Source organism: Centruroides vittatus, unplaced genomic scaffold (genome assembly GCF_030686945.1).
Source record: "Centruroides vittatus isolate TY-2023 unplaced genomic scaffold, ASM3068694v2 contig_250, whole genome shotgun sequence".
NCBI lineage: Eukaryota > Metazoa > Arthropoda > Arachnida > Scorpiones > Buthidae > Centruroides > Centruroides vittatus.
In genome coordinates, this window is record NW_027121584.1 from 1603095 (window position 1) to 1626742 (window position 23648).

The window sequence follows — 23648 nt, forward strand, 5'->3', positions numbered from 1 at the left end:
AAGAAAACCAAATTCAAAATTCAAATGCACGTCTTACAGATTGCGTCTTTTTAGGCATGCGCAGTAAAGTGCATGGCGGAACTCACAGCTCCTTACTCATCAGTGCCTGCCATGCCGCAGATAGCGTTAACTCTTTTTTCTGATTTATGCAGTTATTACCGGTAATGCTAGCCAAGTATATGTAGGCAGCTTTGAACCACCTAATGTGTTGCGCGTGGTGCGTATAATTCTGGCTTGCTGGAAATCCGGCTCGATATCTGGATCGGACGAATAAATGGACAGAGCGGTGGTGTTCCTCTGCTTCTGTACATCAGCTGCGTGCTCCTTCAGTCTAACTTCTAATGATCTTTTTGTAGAGCCTAGGTATACCTGGTCTCGATCGCATCTGCGATCCTTAACTTTTTTAGCACTACATTGTTTTTCGAATTTACATTACTCAAGATGATCTATGAATCTTGTAATTGTTATATCTAAATAATTTATTTTATTATAATTTTCTGTTTCCTGGGTGAATTTAATATTTAAGTTAATCTCATTGACTTGTTTCAATATTTGAACAGGTTTGTTGTTATACTATTATATACAATTAATATGTCATCAACATATCTTGCATAAAATATAATGCCCTTTAAGTTTGATAAAGTTTTATCCATATCTACTTCGTAGATTTCTGCTAATTTTGAGCCAATCACTGAACCCTTGGATATACCATCAGTTTGGTGATAAAAGTTTTCTTTTACTGTAAAACAGTTATTGGCCAGTGCAAAATTAATTAATTCTTTTAAATAATTTGGAACATCATGCTTACACAGACTCTGTATAATCATCTCTTTATTAATAGAAGGATACATCAATGTTATATCCAAGCTCATTAACTTATATTCAAGCAAAATTTCTTCTTTTTCTAATTTTAATATTGAAACATTTGCATTTTTTTACACTGTATTCTGAGTTTGGAATGACCTGTAAGGACTATTTCTAAATTATATAATAATGTGAACTTAAAATCTATAATTGGTTGACACTTATTCTGTTTGAGTTTTTATTCTAATATTTAATTTAGGAGTCCTTACATTTTCTTTAGAAAGTATTTCTTTAGTTTGATATGTTGCCTTCTTTTAATAATTTTTTCAATTTTTTTATGTAACATTCTTTGTTTTCCAATGGATGGGTCTTGTTCTAACTTATTAAAATTCCCTTGCAATATAATTTCTTGTTTCTTATCTTCTAAGTCTTGTAAATTCATTATTACTATTTGGTGCGATATATCTGCTTTTATTAAACAAAGATTATATTTTTTAAAGAATTTTTTAATTCTATTATATTTACCTATGTAAAGCCTTGCTTTGTGGTCCATAATGTAACCTTTTTAGTTGTTTAGTTTCTTCAAATCTTCACTTACCTTAGATTTAATTTCTTCTCCTTGTTTTTTTAAGATTATGTCGGAACATTGCATATTTTATATCCACTGTTTTATCTATAACTCTATTAAAGAAAGGTAAATTCATACCAACACCGCATGATAAGAAACATATATAGTCCTCTGGTATTTTTCTAGTAAACAAGTTAAGGAAAAGATTTTTCTGCCATTCTGTTTTCTCAATATCTAATAGATAATCAAATAATTTTAACAATTTAGCATTCTTACTTTTTATATACTTTCTATTATTAAAAATTTGTAAATTTAAATTTTTATTTAACTTTTTTTTAATCTCTTTAATCTGTTTAGAAATATAGCTCAAAGTAATTAAAGTTTTTCTCTCTGTAAAGTTGGTTTGTTTTACACGTTTATACCTTACAAACGTTATCAAAAACTTGACAGAGGTCGATATGAAGGAAGCAACAAGAATCTGTCATTTTTGATGAGGTCATAGATAGTCTGGGCCAAGAGGATGTTTGTGTGGATGCATAAGCCTTTTATTCCACAGGTCTGTGCACTATCAATTAGTCCTGAAATGACTTTTTGAAACCTATTTGTGAGGATTCTTGTTAGAATTTTATAGTTCTTGTTTAATAGAAATATTGATTGCCAATTATTAATTACTTTTAGATGAGTATTTCTTGGCTGAAATTTTCTTGCACTTGATTTTCTGATATGATGGAGTTAAGCATTTGCACCAGTTTGTTACCAAAGTGTGGAAAAAAACTGCTTATAAAACTTCACAAGTAGGCAATCTGGGTTCAGTGCCTTATTGTTAGGCATAGACTTTTTAAGATCAAAAGACATTCGTTGTACATAATGTCTTTGTTTAATAAAGTGCTTTTGTCATGTGACAACTCAGGTATAAGAGAGAAATTTTATTGCATTTTTGGTGGGTATTGTTTCTTGGAGAATAGCTCTCTATAATAGTGATATTACCATTTATGTTTAGTTCTTTTATCGTTTTACATTTAATGTATTTCTTTTCAAGCTGACAGAACCACTTGGTTTGCCTTCTGTGCTATTAAGCTCAATCTGGAAATGGATGAATACACCTTTTAAATTTTTTTCCTGCATGAGTTTCAGTAGTTGTTTAGCATTTTTTACTTCACCAATGTGATTTACTGGGTGTAGTGTTTCTTTTGCTGGTGCATCTTTTAGTACATCGATTATCTTCTGACGATGCACTCTTGCTTCTGATTTCCTTTGCACACTGATTTCAATGGCAATTCTTTTGATGGTACTTTTAATTTTTTTCCACCATCTAAAGGAGTTGTCCTCTTTTTGATTCGAGATCTGGGTTGTTGTTTCAGCAATAAAATCAACATCAGTAAATTAGCATTAAACTTCCAGTATTTCTGTCTGTCTACAGCTAGTTTTTCCTATAGTTTGATGAAACTGTAATTGGGCAGATAAGATGGTTCTATTTCAGAAAAGGTTGTGCAAGAGATAATATTGTTAGATACGTTTTACATATCTAACCAGGAGTGGGCTTTATTCTGGTGGAAAGTTTCTTTTGTTTGGAAAGAGGTGATGCCATATGTTGGTCAAATCATGTTTTGGTTTTATTTTGCTTAAATCTTTTCTTCTCTGGCTCATTTGAGGTTGAACCAATTCTGTCCAATGCAGATTCTACAAAGTTATAATCACCCCATGATCACCTTGAAAGGCATGTGCAGTAATTGTCACACATAGCTGTATGACCTTCATTATTACTAGAAGTGTATATGATTTCAATGTCCTATTTGGTTAAAATAACCACCCCTCTTCTTCTATTGTCTCTATATGACCAGAGTTAAAGTGACTATCAATTTTATTTCTAAACAGGGTGGGATTCCAATTGTTGCTAAGTGTGGTATCTTGCAATAGTGTAACATCTATGTTGTTTTGTAACAAATACTGTATTAGAAGGTCCTGTTTGTGGTTATCGTTTTCAGCCTGCTTACATTGGCAGTTACGAGGCATAGCTTGCTTTGCATTTTGGGGAACAATCATAACTTCTTGTTTGTTACTAACCATCTGCATGATTTTGGGTTTCTCTGGGAGAGTTCCCTCTATTGCATTTGAATTTTCACATTGCTTTTCTTCTCGAGGAGTTGTGTTTAAAATCTCAAACTTATTTGTAATTACTGAAACATCTGCCATATCACAATCTTTCTGAGAGATATTAGTGTTTGTTCTAGATTTGTCTTCATTGTATTTGTGAAGTCCCAAAAACGGGTTAACATTAATTATTTATATTAGAAGATTGTTAAAACGAATGTAGAAAATCGTCCATTATTAAAAGGGACAAAAGCCGATCAAAGATCGTATTAGACGCGTTAGTCATTTGAAACCGCGACGCATGAAAAAAAGGAGAAAGATGTCGAAAGGCAAAAAGAGCCTAATGTAAAATAAAATGCAATAATTGTAATGAGTAATGATTGTAGACGAATGTCCTCCAGTATAGATGGACCTTTGACAAGTCGCTCGTATACGAAATTTAGATCATTAAAATTAGGAAAAAGGGAAAAGTTAATTATGAAAAGGAACATCACATCGAAGCATTAAATTTCAAAAATCTCTCAGACTAGACAACAATGGGGAAAATATGAGTGCAAGTTTCAAAGTTTCATCAATTCTTTCCAACCTGAGTAAACGGAGGGTGTCAAGTAGATTTGTCGAGGTGGTTCTTTCTCGTGACTCGAACAGGGGTCGTTTTTCGCTTGGAAACAAGCGAGGGACCAATCGAGAAGAGAGAAAGGAAGGACGTGGAGCCAATCAACATGAACAATACGAAAAAGAGAGATTGAAGTAATCGCCGAATTGGAAGGACAAGAGACTTTTCCGAGAGGTTTCAAGGGAGACAAGAGGTGTTCCAAGGTGTCCATCGAAAGGTCCTTCGACGCCAACCGACGAGTCGCTGCCCCGGGGCCTTCTATCGAGCGACGATAGGAAACACATCGACACAAAAACGTTCGAACGTTCACCTTTGTAACGATCTGTGCATAGTGTGAGTTGTTTTATATTTAAATAAACGGGTTTCTTTGTGAGACACTTATTGTCTGTGTCATCCTCCCTCACACCCACACGCGAACGACCCTAGACCATCCTGTCGCGGGATTAACGATCCCCCCCCTAAAGGTCGGTGAACTTACATATTTAATCAATGGAGTAACCTTAATTTTCCTCCTTTTTTTTCTTTGTTTGTCAGGAGAGCTTTCAAATGAGATTTGTCTTATGTCAGTGCTTAATTTAAAATCTTTAATGTTTTGTTTAACCAAAGAATTGGCTTGGACTTAGCCATTACTGATGATGCTGGCATGGTATCTTCACTTGCTACCCAATTGTTATTGGGCTCTTTTCTTTTTTTTCCCTCGATGTGGGTTCCTGTTCGTGGTGAGGGGTTTAGAGATGGTTTAGTAACTCTTCTTTACCATCCCTGGCATCTGAACGCCCACCCACGTGTTTGCCGTGTGTGGTGACCTGTATACCAGAAAGGGGGATCCTGGTAGTTGAGGGGCAACATAACGTCTCCAACACACTGCTTTGGCCCCTGCTTCGGATAAACGGGAGGCTCAAATCAGGCTCCGTTTCAGTCAATCGGCTGGTCGCTGAGCCATTCTTGACCTTGGCCTGGAGTCAGCCGATCGATGCAGACCGGGCGGACATGTCAGACAAGGTGTGCTCTTCTTGACTGCATTGTGAGGGTATAGCTCCTGGGAAACCCTGGTGTGATGGTCTATGGGAGTCTCTCATGTGACGGCATCCCCTTGTTGGGCCCCATGGTGGGTGGGGTCACTAGGAGCTGAAATATCATTCCTCAATCATGGATTCTAAAACCTCAAAAAATCCAGACACTCCTAAAAAACAAATGAAAACACTACCGGTCAGTCATTCTACTTGATAGTGCATGCTACTTGGAAAAAAGCTTTGTCGAAATGCTTTCTCTTTTGATCCAGAAAACACAGAAATTGTGGTCAGGGGACCTACTGGTAGAAACTGCCTCACCTCAACAATCGGCAAAACTTTTAGCTACAAAGAATTTAGGAGAAATTGAAGTCACAGTCACACCACATGGAAGTTTGAATTCATCTAGTGGTGTGATATCTGAGATCGATCTGATGTCTGAAGATGAATCAGATATCCAGATCGGTCTTTCAGACCAAGGTGTCACTGTTGTCTGACACATCTCCATTCATCGGGATGGCAAGTTGATTGCTACAAAACATCTTATTTTGACATTTAATAAACAGACTTTGCCATCTGTTATTACAGCAGGGTATCTACGCTGTCCAGTTCGCCCGTATGTTCCAAATCTGCTGCGTTGCTTTAAATGCCAGCAATTTGTACATTCACAAACATCTTGCCGAGGGAAAAGCGTATGCTCACAGTGTGGGACTGAAGGTCACGAGAGTACCGAATGTAAAAGTACCCCATGCTGTGTGAACTGCAAAGCCACCCATCCTGCCTACTCCGGAAAATGCCCTGCATGGCAGAGAGAAAAACAAATCCAGCGTGTAAAAACAGTCAACAACTTACCCTACCCAGAGGCACATCGCATGATCACTTCAAGTGCACCACTGAAGCAGAAGACATACTGCCATCTTGAAATCCACAAAGAGTTGTGGAGTTCAAACAGGTATCTCGGTCTCTCAAAGTGAATCCCTTACTCGCCATGCAAAATGTTTAATACAGCCATCTACACAAACACCAGAAATGGAGAGCAAGAAGACCAAAACACCCCTACCTAAAACAGAAGTAATAACAAGAAATGTGGGTTCGAAAAAGGCCAATAAAAACCCACTTAACAAGCAAAAAGTGAAAGTTGCCCTCTCTAAATCAGCTAAAAAATCAGAGACTCAGTCTATGAGTGAGTTCTCTGACTTCTCTGATGAAGAGACTAATATGGTGGTAACCCAACCAATATCACCACCAAAAGGAAAATCCTCAGTGAAATTGAAGAGGGACACATTTGCGAAGAATGCTGCCTCAAACACATAATGGATTATAAAATAATCCAATGGAACTGTCGTGGTTTTCGCAACAACTTCTCTGACGTTAAACACCTGACATCATCTACCTCATCCCTCTGCGTGGCACTCCAGGAAACACATCTAAAACCTGGAAAAAAAATTTCTTTAAAAGGATTCAATCTGTTTGCAAGGATGACGACAGCCACAACTGCACCAGTGGAGGTGTGGCTGTACTGGTTTCAAACTGCATCCTGTCCTTACCAGTACAAATAACAACAGAGCTGCAAGCTGTGGCAGTCAGAATTTCTATGGGCGTAACTGTCACAGTTTGTTCCATATACTTGCTACCAGATGTCAGAGTCAATGAGGATGAATTGGATGCCTTGGTTGAACAGCTGCCAACTCCATTTCTTTTACTCGGTGATTTCAATGGCCACAATCCAATGTGGGGCAGTCCCGACATCAATCGTCGTGGCAGGGCCATTGAGAGATTTATAGGCAATCAACAACTGTATATATTTAATACCGGAGAAGTGACATACTTCCATGCCCCAACAAGAACATTCACTGCCATTGATTTATCATTAGCTAGTCCAAACTTGTTTTCAGCATTTACATGGGGGGTTGGATCTAATTTGCTCTCTAGTGACCACATCCCAATATTTCTAAAATATCGAGGCAGAGAAAGCTGTGAAACAGCCCGTCCACCACACTGGAAACTTGAAACGGCAGATTGGCCTGCATTTTCCTCTTTGGCTAACGTCACTGAGGAAATGGTCAATACTGCTGATATCAATGATGCAGTTGAAGCCGTCACATCAAGTATTATTCAGGCAGTTGAAAAAACAATGGGGATAACATCAACCAGATATCCGAAGCATTCGAAACCATGGTGGGATAAGAATTGTGAGGCAGCATTTAAAAAACAAAAGAAAGCATGGGGGATTTTCAGAAGATTCCCCACTGCTAACAATTTGGTTGCTTTTAAAAAAGCAAAGGCAAATGCCAGAAAAATAAAAAGGCAAAGCCAAAGGGAATCTTGGAGGAAGTATGTATCTAGCATAACATCTTCCACCAGCTCAAAAGCAGTCTGGGATAAAATTCATAAAATTAATGGGAAATATGCTTCTTACTCTCTGTCCATGCTGGAAAATAATGGCACAATAATCAATGACATAAAAGGTATTGCTGATTTGTTGGGTGAAACATTTTCGTCTTCATCCAGCAATATTATGTATACAACAAATTTTCAGGCTTATAAAGTCCAAACTGAAAAACAATATTTAAACTTCCACTCTCCATCTAATGAGGAATATAGTGTGCCATTTAGCCGAATAGAACTATGTACAGCAATCTCTCACTCGGGGAATACTGCTGTAGGCTCGGATAAAATCCACTACAGCATGATTAAAAATCTGTCAGACAATTCCCTCAGTAATCTTCTGAATCTGTTTAACAGAATATGGACAGAACATACTTTTCCTGACTCTTGGAGGCTATCTATCATTATTCCCATTCCCAGGTTAGGTAAAGACTGTAAGAATCCCTTTAATTACAGACCAATCTCTCTTACAAGTTGTCTCTGCAAACTTTTTGAGAGAATGGTAAACGGACGTCTGATGTTTTTCTTAGAGGAAAAGGATTACTTTTCATCACATCAGAGTGGATTTCGTAGGAACAGAAGTACCACGGACAATGTAGTAAACCTTGAAACATTATACGTGAAGCGTTTCTTAGACGACAGCACTTAGTGTCTGTGTTTTTCGGTATAGAGAAGGCCTATGATCGCTGCTGGTGATACGGAATACTCCATGATCTGCACCAATTTGGATTGTGGGGTAATTTGCCAATTTTTATAAAAAACTTTCTACAGAATTGAAGATTTCAAGTCAGGATGGGCACAACTTTATCTAGGCTTTACACACAAGAAGATGTTCCTCAAGGTTATATTTTGAGTGTGACTCTGTTCCTAATTAAATTTAACAGCATAGCTAAGTGTCTTCCTCTTAGTGTGAAACACTCTCTGTATGTGGATGTCTTTCAGATCTCCTGCCAGTCTAGGAATATGAGTTTTATTGAGAGACAACTGCAAACTTCTTTAAATCGCATAGACAATTGGTCTGAGACCAATGGTTTTATTTTTAACGTAGAGAAGACCTCGTGCATTCACTTTTGCTGAAGGCGTGGTTTGCACCTGGGTCCAGATATCTACCTAAATGGAGTGAAAATTCTAATGGTCAACGAGGCTAAGTTTCTTGGTGCTGTGTTCGACCATAAATTGATGTTTCTGCCACACTTGCGTAATTTGAAGAGTAGATGTTTAAAAGCTCTGAACCTTTTAAAGGTACTCTGCTGTTTATCCTGGGGAGCAGCAGAGTACCTTTAAAAGTTCTATGCTCAGGATTTAAAGGGCCCTTGTTCGCTCTAAGTTGGATTATGGATGCATCGTATATGGCTCTGCGCGAGAATCTACTCTTTGGTTGCTGGATCCAATCCACTATCAAGCATTGCATTTGTGCACTGGTGCATTTCGAACTTCTCCTGTTCAAAGTTTGTATGTGGATGCTCATGAGCCTCCACTATCTCTTTGGAGAGAACAGTTGTCTCTTTTTTACTACATTAAACAGAGATCTCAGAATAAACTGTTAGCTGATTGTTCAGATATACAGCTGAAAAGACTATTTGCAGCTTGTTCAAGTAGTGTCCCTACATTTGAGATTAGGATGGAGAATGTAAGCAGCACGATTGACCTGGACACATGCAACGTCTTACAGGTTGAAGTTAATAGTATTTCACCTTGGTTAATCTCAGTGATAAATGTTGATTTTAGCTTAAAGCAGTTTCCAAAAGAAACCATCCCAGACTTTGTCTGTAGACAGCACTTCGCAGAAATTCAATATTGTGACAGGAATTTAATTCCTATATACATTGCTGGATCTAAATCGGATGACTATGTTGGCTTAGCCTTTGTTTGCCAGGATGAAATCGTGGCAGAACAAATAGCACCAAATTTTTCCATTTTTACTGTGGAGTTGCAGGCTATTTATTTAGCTAAAGTATATAACTAGGAAAGGTCATCGTTGCTGCGTGATTTACACTGACTCAGTTAGTGCACTCCAGGCTTTGATCTCGTATGAACCTAGTTCTCACTCCATAGTGATTAAAATTTGTAAGCTGATTTGCCATCTTTTTGCGAGGAATTTCTCTATAAAATTTTGTTGGGTTTCAGGCCATGTAGGTATAAGAGGAAATGAAGAAGCTGACGCAGCTGCAAAGTCAGCAAGTCCTTCTCAGCATACAATGTTTATTGAAGGAGGTGACTTGAAGCTAGTTGTTAAAAAATGACTAGAGGAGAGATGGCAAAATGTGTGGAACGCAGTCCACACATTTTGCCATCCACAATAAACTACATGAGATCAAACCTATGATAGAAAATTGGACACAGAAGAAACCCTATGACAGGAGATCTGAGGTCATTCTTACTCGTTTGAGAATTGGACACACTCGACTGACTCATCAATACTTTCTGAAGGGTGATGACCAGCCTGTGTGTCAGTATTGCAATTGTACTGTAAGTGTTAAGCACATACTGAGCAATTGCATTGCCTCTGAGAGGATTTGTAAGCAGCATTTTGGAAATACAAGTTGTAAAGATATTTTGGGCCAGAGGCCAAATGTTGATAAATTTTTGAACTTTCTAAAAGTCACAAATATTTATTAACAGATTTAATTGTTTATTTATCAATTTATTTATATTTACACCTTGTTGCTATATACATTTTAATTGTTATATATTTTTGTTATCGGTTCTATGTTTTTTGCTTTTTCTGTTGTTTCATTTTATTCTATTTATTATTGTTATTTATTTATGTATTTATTTATACCATGTGTTGTGGCGCAGCTTGGCCTGTTTGGCTGTTGTGCCAAAAAACTATTACTAACCAACCAACCAGTATGATGCCCTCTTTGCATTTGTTGATGAATCGCGTGAGCTACAAACTTTTTGTCGTCATCCATTACTGCGAATAGCATGCCATTTGTTGAACTCATCATATTTTATTGCCGGTAACAGAGTCGATAGAAAGATTCGCAATTTGACTGGCTTATTGCTATGAGTTTTTTCATAACAAACTAAAAAGAAATTGCGCAAAATCCTATCGCCAAACGAGCAACATAGGTGCCGAAAACGTAATTTCAACGGCATTTTTATTGCTGTAATTTAAGGGGTGAAATCAAAAGGCGATAGAAATTTATCAAATGCTGTAAACATTACCGTTTGTGAAAAGTAACGTCCAACAAAATTTCTAAACCTGAGAGAAACGTAGTACAGTGATGGAGACAGAGGAAGAAGGAGAGAAAGAAATTTTTTTTTTCCGGCGGGTAATTGAACCAATTTTATTTTTTACATAATATGAATTATATACAAGAAATATATAAATACAAATATTCCCAGATACAGCAATATAATGACAGTTATATTATGACTGTTTGTTGTAAATTAATTATTAGCCTGACTGGAACTGCCCAGAGTTTGCATTCGGGCATTAAACAAATGAAGTATTGATTATACAGTGAAACCTCAGTATACATCTGCTTTAGAATACGTTTAATTTGGAATATGTCCTGTTTGGACGAAACAAATTTTGCTCAGTATGCGACTTTATTTAGCTATACGCACCATCTATGAACAAGTAGCACGATTGGTGTACTAGACCAGACTAGACATTCGCAGTCCCACGGTTTATAACTTTGTTAAATTTCCTCTGATTTGAATTTGTAAGTAAAATTTTATTATTTTTATTAATCATGAATTGCAAGAAGGCAAATGAAAAGCAACAGAAAATTAAAAAAATGACTAGAATCACAATGGAATGAAAAAAGAGATTGTTGAGAAATATGAAGGTGGCCTGCTTGTTTGAGATTTAACTGTTGCATACCGTATTCCGAGAATGACGATATGGACAATCGTGAAAAATAAAGACATTATTAAATCTACTAACATTGCGAAAGGGGTTTAATCAATTTCTAAACAGATTATTAGTATTAAGGAGAGTTTGATTTGATTTTGATTTAATGATTTAAATAATATAATACAATATACTGTAATAACTTTAAAAATCTATAATAAAATTTATTTTTTTATTAATGTGCTCAGTGTTTAAATTATTTTACAACCCCATTAATATATCATATCAAGAGGGTTTTTTTTACATGAGAACGGATTAATCATTTTTACATTGCTTCTTATGGGGAAGTTTGGTTCGGTATATGTCTTATTTGGTATAAGTCCAAACATCAGGAACGGATTAAGGTCGTATACCAAGGTTCCACTATATATTAATAGTATTGCTTTTTTTTTACTATAGTCACTATGGAAATAGAAGTATAGAAATACAACAATTAAGTTTAGTTTATATAAACTAAAATAAAATGACAAAGTAATATAATGAAATAAGAGGTGATATAATGTAATAAAAAGTAGAGGTGATGGCAGTATCACATAACATATTCGAAAAGTATTTAAATGTCCAATAGTAAAACACAGGGAATTAAAATCTTTGATTTCTTTTTTTCCATATGGAGTAGCTGTACTTTATAATGCCGTCAATGATGTAACGGTGCATGCATTTGTAATAACTGTATGGGAAATTGAGCAGATGAAGCAGGTTGTCATTGTGTTTGTCTGTCTCTCTCAAAACACCAAAAACTATAGCATCTGGCCTGAAAAAATTATTTCATCATTTTATCTCATGGTATCTTATTTGTAAGAGGGTTGTTATTTCCCGCCTTATATCTAGGTTTATGTTGTATCCTTTCCTTTCAAGAAATTCTTTTATATGATTGTACTTAATAATTTTCTTTTGTCTCGCTTTTTCTAAGTATTCTTTGCCGAATTGGTTTGTGATGGCCAAGTCAATGATCGTTATTTTTTTGTTTTGTTCATCCTTCATGACGATATTGGGTCTGAGTGTGTTGTCGGTAAAGTCTTCTACGGTTTGATTGATTTTAACTGTTATTCCTTCACCACTATTGTTATATTTGACGGTTTTTGCAATTCAGAATGTGCAATTCTGTTTTTGTTTTTGCAATTCTGTTTAGGATTTTGTCATGCCTTTCTCTTCATAACTGCATGTAGTGGGAGAAAAGGAAAGAATATGCTCTATATCAGGGGTAGCCAAAGTGGTCGATATTGACCCCCAGTGGTCGATATAACATTATTAGGGGGTCGATTATCAAGCTTAGGCTAAGGATAAGGGGGAGCTAAGGATCAAGCTTATCCGTCTCACTGATTGTCAGTTACAAAAATTATTATTAACAAATATACAATAAATGAAAAACAAATGCAAAATTAAAAGAAATGTATCAAAATAGTAAGTGCTTTGTTTTGCTTGTAACACAAACTTTTCGGAGGGGGTCAATGTGAGGTTTCGAAAACTTTTAGAGGGTCGACGATCAAAAAAGTTTGGCGACCCTTGCTCTATATCCTCTTTTTGATGACAGAATTTACAGGAATTGTCAGGACTCATTTTCCAGAACTTTTTGTTTGCATTGGTCGGGAGCAGGTTCTGTCAGGCTTTGACTGCAAAGGAATAAAGTGACGGATAAAATTCGTTTGAGTTCAGCCAGGAATTAGAATGCGGATTTTTTGTTGTAGCTAAGAGCCTTTTTTGGCCTTTCGAATTATGCCATTTGTTTTCCAGCCTTTTTTTACCGTGTTGTTTTATTTTTTGCAATATTTTATATTTATATCTGCCACTTCTGTTGTTAGAGGTATCGAGTTGGTATAATTCTATTTGGATATTTATTTTGGTTGATATTTTACAGTTTATTTCTTTAACAGACTTTGGTGCATGTGCAGTTGGGTTCATGCAGTCAATTGTGCATCTTTTACGGAATTGTTCTAGATTGCTGTTTAGAAACTGTACTATTGTTTTGGTACTGGATATATTTAAAGTAGCTTCCTTGTGGTATCTTATTTGTAACAGGGTCATTATTTCCTGCCCCTCGGTGTGTTTTCCTGTCTGTGATGAGGGGACCTCCCAGAGATGGTTTAGTAATTCTCTTTACCATCCCTGGGATCTGAACGCCCACCCACGTGTTTGCCGTGCGTGATGTCCCGTATGCCGGAAAGGGGGATCCTGGTAGTTGAGGGGCAACATAACGTCCCCAACACACTGCTTTGGCCCCTGCTTCGGATAAATGGGAGGCTCAAATCAGGCTCCGTTTGAGTCAATCGGCTGGTCGTTGAGTCATTCTTGACCTCGGCTTGGAGTCAACCAATCGATGCAGACTGGGCGGACACATCAGACAAGATGTGCTCTTCTTGACTGCATTGTGAGGGTATAGCTCCTGGGAAACCCTGGTGTGATGGTCTATGGAAGTACTCCATGTGACGGCATCCCCTTGTTGGGTCCCATGGTGGGTGGGGTCATCAGAAGCTGAATCTTTAACTTTTAACCATAGATTCCTCAAAAATTAAAAATCTGAATGAGCGAAAAAATTTAAAAATTTCCAGTACCCCAGCGTACTTAATAGTACACGCAACTGGTGACAAACCCTTGTCTAAAGCTTCTCCTTTTCTCATTCAAAAATTGTTCCAGTCGACTATTGGAGATTTGAAAAAAATTCAGAAATTAAGATCAGGTGATTTACTGGTGGAAACATCCTCCCCACAACAATCTGCAAAACTTCTAGAAACAAAGACCCTGGGAGAAATGGAAGTCACTGTCACATCACACGGAAGCCTAAACTCATCACGTGGTGTGATATCTGAAATTGATCTGATGTCCGAAGACGAATCAGATATTCAGATTGGTCTTTCAGATCAAGGTGTCGTTGCTGTCCGGCGCATTTCAATTCGTCGAGATGGCAAGTTGATACCAACCAAACACCTGATTCTTACTTTCAACAAACCAACATTGCCATCCTTTATAACAGCAGGATACGTATGTTGCTCAGTCCGTCCATATATCCCAAATCCGCTGCGTTGTTTTAAATGCCAGCGGTTTGGACACTCACAAACATCCTGCCGAGGAAAAAGCGCATGTGCACAGTGTGGGACCGAGGGTCACGACAGTACAGAATGTAAAAGTACCCCATGCTGTGTGAACTGCAAAGATGCCCATCCTGCTTACTCCCGGAAATGCCCTGCATGGCAGAGAGAAAAAGAAATACAGCGTGTAAAAACAGTCAACAACTTACCCTACCCAGAGGCACGTCGCATGGTCACTTCAAGTGCACCACCGAAACAAAAAACATTTGCTGCTGCTCTGAAATCCACAAAGACATGTGAAGTTCAGACAGACATTTCTGTTTCCCCAAAGGAATCTCTCACTCGCCATGCAAAATGTTTACTGATCCCTTCAAAAGAAACAGCAGAAAAGGACAATACAAAACAAAAAACACCCCTACCTAAAACAGGGGTGATAACAAGAAACCTGGGTTCAAAAAAGGCTAGTAAGAACCCATTAAACAAACAGAGAGTGAAAGCAGCTCTCTCTAAATCTAAAAAATCAGAGGCTCAGTCTGTGAGCGAGTTCTCTCATATCTCTGATGAAGAGAATAATGTGGAGGTAACAAAACCAATGTCACCTCCAAAAGAGAGACCGCCTGTTAAATTAAAGAGGGATACCCTCGCAAAGAATGCTGCCTCAACCACATAATGGATTATAAAATAATCCAATGGAACTGTCGTGGTTTCCACAACAACTTCTTTGACGTTAAACACTTGACATCATCTACCACATCTCTCTGTGTGGCACTCCAGGAAACACATCTAAAACCTGGAGAAAAAATTTCTTTAAAAGGATTTGATCTTTACCGTAAGGATGATGTTAGCCACACCCGCGCCAGTGGAGGTGTGGCTATACTGGTTTCAAATCGCATCCCTTCCTTACCGGTACAAATAACAACAGAGCTGCAAGCTGTGGCAGTCAGAATTTCAATTGGAGTAACTGTCACAGTTTGTTCCATATACTTGCCACCAGATGTCAGAGTCAATGAGGATGAATTGGATGACTTGGTTGAACAACTGCCGACTCCGTTTATACTACTTGGTGATTTCAATGGCCACAATCCAATGTGGGGCAGTCACGACATCAATTGTCGAGGCAGAGCCATTGAAAGATTCATAGGTAATCACCAACTATATTTATTTAATACTGGAGAAGTGACATACTTCCACGCCCCAACAAGAACATTTACTGCCATTGATTTGACATTAGCTAGTCCAAATCTGTTTTCAGCGTTTACATGGGAGGTTGGATCTAATCCACTTTCCAGTGACCACTTTCCAATATTTTTAAAATATAGAGGCAGAGGAAGCTGTGAAACAGCCCGTCCACCACGCTGGAAATTTGAAACGGCAGATTGGCCTGCATTTTCCTCTTTGGCTAATATCACTGAGGAAATGGTCAATACTGCTGATATCAATGATGCAGTAGAAGTTGTCACTTCCAGTATTATTCAGGCAGCTGAAAAAACAATGGGGAAAACGTCAACCAGATATCCAAAACATCCGAAACCATGGTGGGATCAGAATTGTGAGGCAGCATTTAAAAAACAAAAGAAAGCATGGGGGATTTTCAGAAGATACCCACTGCTGAGAATTTGATAGCTTTTAAAAAAGCAAAGGCAAATGCCAGAAAAATAAGAAGGCAAAGCCAGAGGGATTCTTGGAGGAAGTATGTATCTAGCATAATATCTTCCACCAGCTCAAAAGCGGTCTGGGATAAAATTCATAAAATTAATGGGAAATATGCTTCTCATTCTTTGTCCATGCTGGAAAATAATGGCACAATAATCAATGACATAAAAGGTATTGCTGATTTGTTGGGTGAAACATTTTCGTCTTCATCCAGCAATATTATGTATACAACAAATTTTCAGGCTTATAAAGTCCAAACTGAAAAACAATATCTAAACTTCCACTCTCCATCTAATGAGGAATATAGTGTGCCATTTAGCCGAATAGAACTATGTACAGCAATCTCTCGCTCGGGGAATACTGCTATAGGCCCGGATAAAATCCATTACAGCATGATCAAAAATCTGTCAGACAATTCCCTTAGTAACCTTCTGAATCTGTTTAACAGAATATGGACAGAATGTATTTTCCCTGACTCTTGGAGGCTATCAATTATTATTCCCATTCCCAAGCCAGGTAAAGACTGCAAGAATCCCTCCAATTATAGACCAATTTCTCTGACTAGTTGTCTGTGCAAACTTTTCGAGAGAATGGTAAACAGACGCCTGATGTTCCTCCTAGAGGAAAAGAACTACTTTTCACCACATCAGAGTGGATTCCGTAGGAACAGAAGTACCACAGACAATTTAGTAAACCTTGAAACATCTATACGCGAAGCGTTTGTAAGACGACAGCACTTAGTGTCTGTGTTTTTTGATATAGAGAAGGCTTATGATCGCTGCTGGCGATATGGAATACTCCGTGATCTTCATGAATTTGGACTGCGGGGTAATCTGCCAATTTTTATAAAAAACTTCTTGCAGAATTGAAGATTCCAAGTCAGGATGGGCAACACTTTGTCTAGGCCTTTCACACAAGAAGAGGGTGTTCCTCAAGGTTCTATTCTGAGTGTGACTCTGTTTCTAATCAAAATTAATAGCATAGCTAAGTGTCTTCCTCCCAGTGTGAAACACTCCTTGTATGTGGATGACTTTCAGATCTCCTCTCAGTCTACTAACATGAGTTTTATTGAAAGACAACTGCAAACCTCCCTAAATCGCATTGACAATTGGTCCAAGACCAATGGTTTCAGTTTTAACATAGAGAAGACCTCGTGCATTCACTTTTGCCGAAGGCGTGGTTTGCACCTGGACCCTGAAATTCACCTAAATGGGGTTAAAATCCCAATGGTCAATGAAGCAAAATTTTGGGTGTCGTGTTTGACCAAAAATTGACGTTCTTGCCACACTTGCGCAATTTGAAGAGTAGATGTTTAAAATCTCTGAACCTTTTAAAGGTATTATGCTGCTCATCCTGGGGAGCAGACAAATGTTCGATGCTCAGGATATATAGAGCCCTCGTTCGCTCTAAGCTGGATTATGGATGTGTTGTTTAAGGCTCTGCGCGAGAATCTACTCTTCAGATGCTGGATCGAATCCACCATCAAGCATTGCGTTTGTGCACTGGTGCATTTCGAACTTCTCCTATTCAAAGTTTGTACGTGGATGCTTATGAGCCTCCACTATCTCTCAGCAGAGAGCAGTTGTCTTTGTTCTATTACATTAAACAGAAATCTCTGGCTAAACCTTCAGTTTATTGTAGAGTATCAGATACTCAGCTGAAAAGATTATTTACAGCTTGCCCAAGTTGTGTCCCTACATTTGACATTAGAATGGAGAATGTAAGCAGCACGATTGACCTGGACACAAGCAACATTTCACAGGTTGAGGTCGATAATATATCACCTTGGTCAACTCCTGTGATAACTGTTGACATTAGCTTAAAGCAGTTTCCTAAAGAATCCACCCCGGACTACATCTATATGCAGCACTTTGCAGAAATTCAACACTATGACAGGAATTTAATTCCTATTTATACTGATGGATCGAAATCGGTTGATTACGTTGGCTCAGCCTTTGTCTGCCAGGATGAGATCGTGGCAGAACAAATTGCATTGAATTCTTCCATCTTTACTGCAGAGTTGCAGGCTATTTATCTAGCCTTAAAATATGTAATTAGGAAAGGTCATCATCGCTGTGTTATTTACACTGACTCAGTCAGTGCACTTCAGGCTTTGATCTCACATGAACCTAGTTCTCACTCTATAGTGATTAGAATTTGCAAACTGTTTTGCCATCTTATTGCGAGTAATATTTTTGTAAAATTTTGTTGGGTCCCAGGCCATGTAGGTATAAGAGGGAATGAAGAAGCTGACGCAGCTGCAAAGTCAGCAAGTCCTCCTCAGCATACAATGTTTATTGAAGGAGGTGACTTGAAGCTAGTCATTAAAAAACGACTAGCAGAGAGATGGCAAAATGTGTGGAACGCACAAGTCCACAATAAACTTTACGAGATCAAGCCTATAATAGAAAATTGGACACACAACAAACAGTATGACAGGAGATCCGAGGTCATTCTTACTCGTTTGAGAATTGGACATACTCGACTGACTCATCAATACCTTCTGACGGGTGATGACCAGCCTGTGTGTCAGTATTGCAATTGTACTGTAAGCGTTAAGCACATACTGAGCAATTGCACTGCCTCTGAAAGGATTCGTAGGCAGCATTTTGGAAATGCAAGTTTTGAAGAGATTTTGGGCCAGAGGCCAAATGTTGATAAATTACTGAACTTTTTAAGGGTTAGAAATATTTATGGACAGATTTAGTTGTTTGTTTGTTTTATATTTGCACCTTGTTACTATATATATTTTGATTGTTATTTGTTTTTGTTATCGGTTCTATGTTATTTGTTTTTTTTGTTGTTTTATTTTGTTCTATTTTATTCTATTTATTATTGTTATTTATTTATGTGTTTATTTATACCATGTGTTGTGGCGCAGCTTGGCCTGTGTTGCCTTTGTGCCAAAAAACTATTACCAACCAACCAACCAACCACTCCATAGTGATCAAAATTTGTAAGCTGATTTGCCATCTTTTTGCGAGGAATTTCTCTCTAAAATTTTGTTGGGTCCTAGGCCATGTAGGTGTAAGAGGAAATGAAGAAGCTGACGCAGCTGCAAAGTCAGCAAGTTTTTCTCAGCATACAATGTTTATTGAAGGAGGTGACTTGAAGCTAGTCGTTAAAAAACGACTAGCAGAGAGATGGCAAAATGTGTGGAATGCACAAGTCAACAATAAACTACACGAGATCAAACCTGTGATAGAAAATTGGACACAGAAGAAACCTTATGACAGGAGATCTGAGGTCATTCTTACTCGTTTGAGAATTGGACGTACTTGACTGACTCATCAATACCTTTTGAAGGGTGGTGACCAGCCTGTATGTCAGTATTGCAACTGTACTGTAAGTGTTAAGCACATACTGAGCAATTGCATTGCTTCTGAGTGGATTCGTAGAGAGCATTTTGGAGATGCAAGTTTTAGAGAGATTTTGGGCCAGAAGCCAAACCTTGATAAGCTATTGAATTTTCTAAAAGTCACAAATATTTATAAACAGATTTAATTATTTATTTATTTATTTTCATATACATCTTGTTGTTATACACATTTTAACTGTTATATATTTTCGTTATTAATTTTTTGTGTTTTGTTTTTTTCTGTTTTTTTATTTTATTTTTTATTGTTATTTATTTATACCATATGTTGTGGCGCAGCTCTGCCTGTGTGGCCCTTGTGCCCAAAAAACCTTAACTAACTAACTAACTAACTAACTCTCCATATAGGGATCCATCTCATTGAGTGAGTGTCTGGCAATAAGAATTCTTCTACTTCAGGTCTTAATCTGCTATGTTACGCTATGTTTAAGGTTTTGTTGATTGAGATGACGCTAGGTGTAGTGCTAGTATAGATCGAATCAGCATTAGTATGAACAGGAATCTCACCTGCGCTAGTATCTATCTCCACAGGAATTACAACATTAGGTGTATTGTAGCTATAAATAGGATTGTCTAAAAGATGATTTGTATCAGTGACTTGTATGTTTTCTGATGCCTCTGGCGGAGAGTGCACAGTAGGAGATGTTAGAGAAGTCACGGAGATGACTGTGGCATTTGAGCTGGAGTTGTCTGTTTGTGACACCACTACATCCAGGATATTGGATACTTGGGGGTTAGGAACTTTATATCCTCTAGAAGTTTTTTTAAACAAATTTTATTGCGTCTAGCTTCTGACATTTGTATTTCAGAGTTAATTACCGCTATTGTTTTGTTGAGACCATTCATGGTTAGGAGATGCCTGATGTCTTCTGATCTCCAGCCAACAAATTCAATTGCTTCTATTAATAAGTGTTTTTCACGAAGAGAGAATGGGTTGTAGTCCTCGATGTCAGTGGGAGGGACAGCCAACGAACAGGCTTGCGAAGTGTGAATTTCAATATCCTGCAAAATATGAGAACGGAACGAACACGAATTACATACATAGATAGGTCGAATGTGTTTGATGACCTGTGATGGTGTGACGGCACAGTGTGTGAATCCTGTCAGTTGTCATGGAAACAAATGGGCAGGACAGTTTCTTGACCTTTCTTCCTATATATTGTAGTTGAATGTTTGCACCCCAGAGGGAGGTTGGCTGGTTTCAGCGGAGAAGGAGCCTGTGGCAATGGCTGATTGTGGACTGTGAAGATGTGGTCGATCAGTTCTTTTCTTGATATAGAGTAAAAATTGCATGAGCTACAGCACTATTTTAGCTGTAATTTTTTCTTATGTGAGGTGTAGTGCTGTTGAATACTTTTGCTTACAAAGTTAAAAAAATTAGTTTTTGAAAGGACACCTTAATATGGCGGTATCAAGATAGCAAACAAGTGACTGACTCACGTTGCTGGTCCCGTTTTCTGTTACATTATTCATTCGTAAACAAGCAAATATTAACGTGATAAAATTAATGCTAATATAATTTTCACTTTTTAACATAAATCTACAAGTGACCGTTATAAAACATAAACAATTATTATGTAGTAATGTATTATACGTACTTTCTTACATTAAAAAGTTTTTGCCAAAAATCTTCTGAACGTTCAAAGCATTTCGTGAACGTATAAAGTTAGCTGAAGAGCCTAAGAAGAATGTGTAAGAGAAACAGTTCTGAAGTCCACTTGTAACCTTGATCCACTTGTCAAAGAAACAATGGCGGATGGTTTGAGCATGAGGCAGCAGGCAAAAGGACACTATATTTTCGGTTATAGTTGACTAATAATACAAAATAACGTCTTATCAGGTTTGATAAAATTTTGTTTTTTTTTTTATTTTTTTGGTAAAATTAAAGAAAAGAAAAAAAAACTTATAAGGCTAAATGTGCTCTAAACCCTCACGGGACATGTAAAAATCAAAATTAAAAAATGGTTGTGATACATTTTAATTTTTGTTTGTTTATTTATCTGTATAAACACACACCTTTCTGATGATAAAATCAGGTATACAAATACTTTTTATAAAAACGTAAAAATTCAGTCAATAAAAGGATAAGCAATTCTGCTTGGAAAGTGACAGTCTGAATTATGAAATTTTTAACAATGTCTTTCAAGAATTAACATTATTGAGCATTTTGTCGAAAAATGTCGGTGTGCTTGGTACAACAGCGTAGACACCTGGCAGCAGAGAAAGAAACATTTTGTGACTTTCTGAACGTCGCTTAAATCACGATACAAATTTTGCGATTGCAATCTATTGGAATATATTGCACTTCAAGCGTGTTTAAACATATCTGTTGATTCGAAGTTTGGTTGCAAACAGCAACATGAAAAAGCAACTAGGTACAAAATCAATTATGTATTTTATGTTGTATTTTATGTCTGTACTTGATTTGGTTGAAATGGAAATGTCTCTTATGCGAAGTGGGTGTTGCTTTAGCATGAAGAAGTGCGCATTGATAATGGAAAATATATTGGCTGTCCTCCAGAAGCAGTCGTGGCCGAGTGGTTAAGGTGATGGACTTGAAATCCATTGCAGTTCCCACGCAGGTTCAAATCCTGTCAACTGCAACTGATGTTTTTGTCTACCAGTAGACAAAAAATTTTTTTTGAGTTCAGTACGACACACTCTTTGCATTTTGTTGACAAATTGCGTTAGCTGTGAACTTTTTGACGTCATCCATTACTGCGAGTAGCATGCCATTCATCAAACTAATCATATTTTATTGCTGGTAACAGAGTTGATAGAAAGATTCACAATTTGACTGGCTTATCACTATGAGTTGTGCTTTTTCATAAGAAAATGAAAAGAAATTGCACAAAATCCTATCGCCAAACAAGCAACATACGTGCCAAAAACGTAATTTCAACGGAGTTTTGATTGCTTTAATCCGAGGTAGTGAAATTAAAAGGTGATAGAAATCTATCAATTGCTATAAACATTACCGTTTGACAAAAGTAGCATCCAACAAAATTTCTAAACCTGACAGAAACGTAGTACAGTGATGGAGACTGAGGAAGAAGGAGAGAAAAAAAATTTTTTCCTTCCTGGCGGGGGAATCAAACCTTTTATTTATTTTCATCTATATATAAAAATCATATATAATAACACATTATTTTGTATTTTGTATTTGGGGAGATATTAGTATTCGGCAATTGTTACAATTTTGAGTGAAAGCCTTAGTGTTTCTGCCCAGAGTTTTTGAGCTCAGGGGCACTTACACAAGAAGTTTATATAATAGTACTTATATCAATGTAAATATTTACAGTAGTTTTTATTTTAAATTTATACACATGTGTATTGATTATTGATATAAGGTTATGATCGTGTACATTTTTTTTGCCATGTGTTGTGACATGAACATAGGACGTCGTTAATAATAAACTTGTGCATCTTTTTTTACATATTTTTTTACATATTTTTATGGCGAGTTTAATTTTTTAAATAGTTGTGTGTTGTCTGTATCCGTTGCTCCTAATGCACCAAAGACTACTGTGTCAAGTACAACTTTATAATATTTTGTTTTGTAGAAGGTTTTTATATGTTCGTAATTATGTATTTGGCTTGTCTCGCTTTAACTAGGCAGTCTTCACCATATTAATTTGTTATTGCGAGATCTATAATGATTACCTCTTTGGTGTGTGTATCTTCCACAACTATATCTGGGCAAAGAGTACCATTTTTTAATTCTGGAATTGTCTGATTTATTCTCACATTTATGTTTTTACCTCTGTTGTTATATCTAACTGTTTTGACAATTCGGTTCAGAATCTTATTGTGTCTTTCTCGTCTCAGGGGTAGATAATAAGGGCAGAATGAGAGAAGATGTCGAACATCTTCTATCTGCTGGCAGTGAGAGCACCTGTCATTCGTAGTCATGTTCCAGAACTTTTTGTTGTTGTTTGTTGGAAGTAAGTCCATTCTTGCCTTGATAGAGAAGCTGTATAGGGATGGATGAAGCTCTCCTGTATTAATCCAGGAGTTTGATACATAGTTTCTTGAGCTAGCCAGTTATTTACCTTGTCTACCTGTAAGGCCGCCGACTTCCAGGGGAAAACAGTTAGTCACGCGTCAGGAAAACCTAGGGTCGAAAACGTATGTGGGTGGTGGCGGTAGGAGACAAAGATGACAAGTGTCTTACACAAAACCGTTTATTCTAACTACTAAGTTAACTTACATATAATTTCAGCACAATACGATCTAGATCGTTAGCGTTGT

The 23648-nt window shown here is 37.2% G+C and overlaps 1 non-coding gene across 1 annotated transcript; it reads left to right on the forward strand.

The window, feature by feature from the left end:
- Positions 1 to 21920: 21920 nt before the first annotated feature.
- Positions 21921 to 22000, forward strand: TRNAS-UGA (transfer RNA serine (anticodon UGA)). The gene has a single exon. It is a non-coding gene; the product is annotated as a tRNA-Ser (tRNA).
- The last annotated feature ends 1648 nt before the right edge of the window (positions 22001 to 23648 follow it).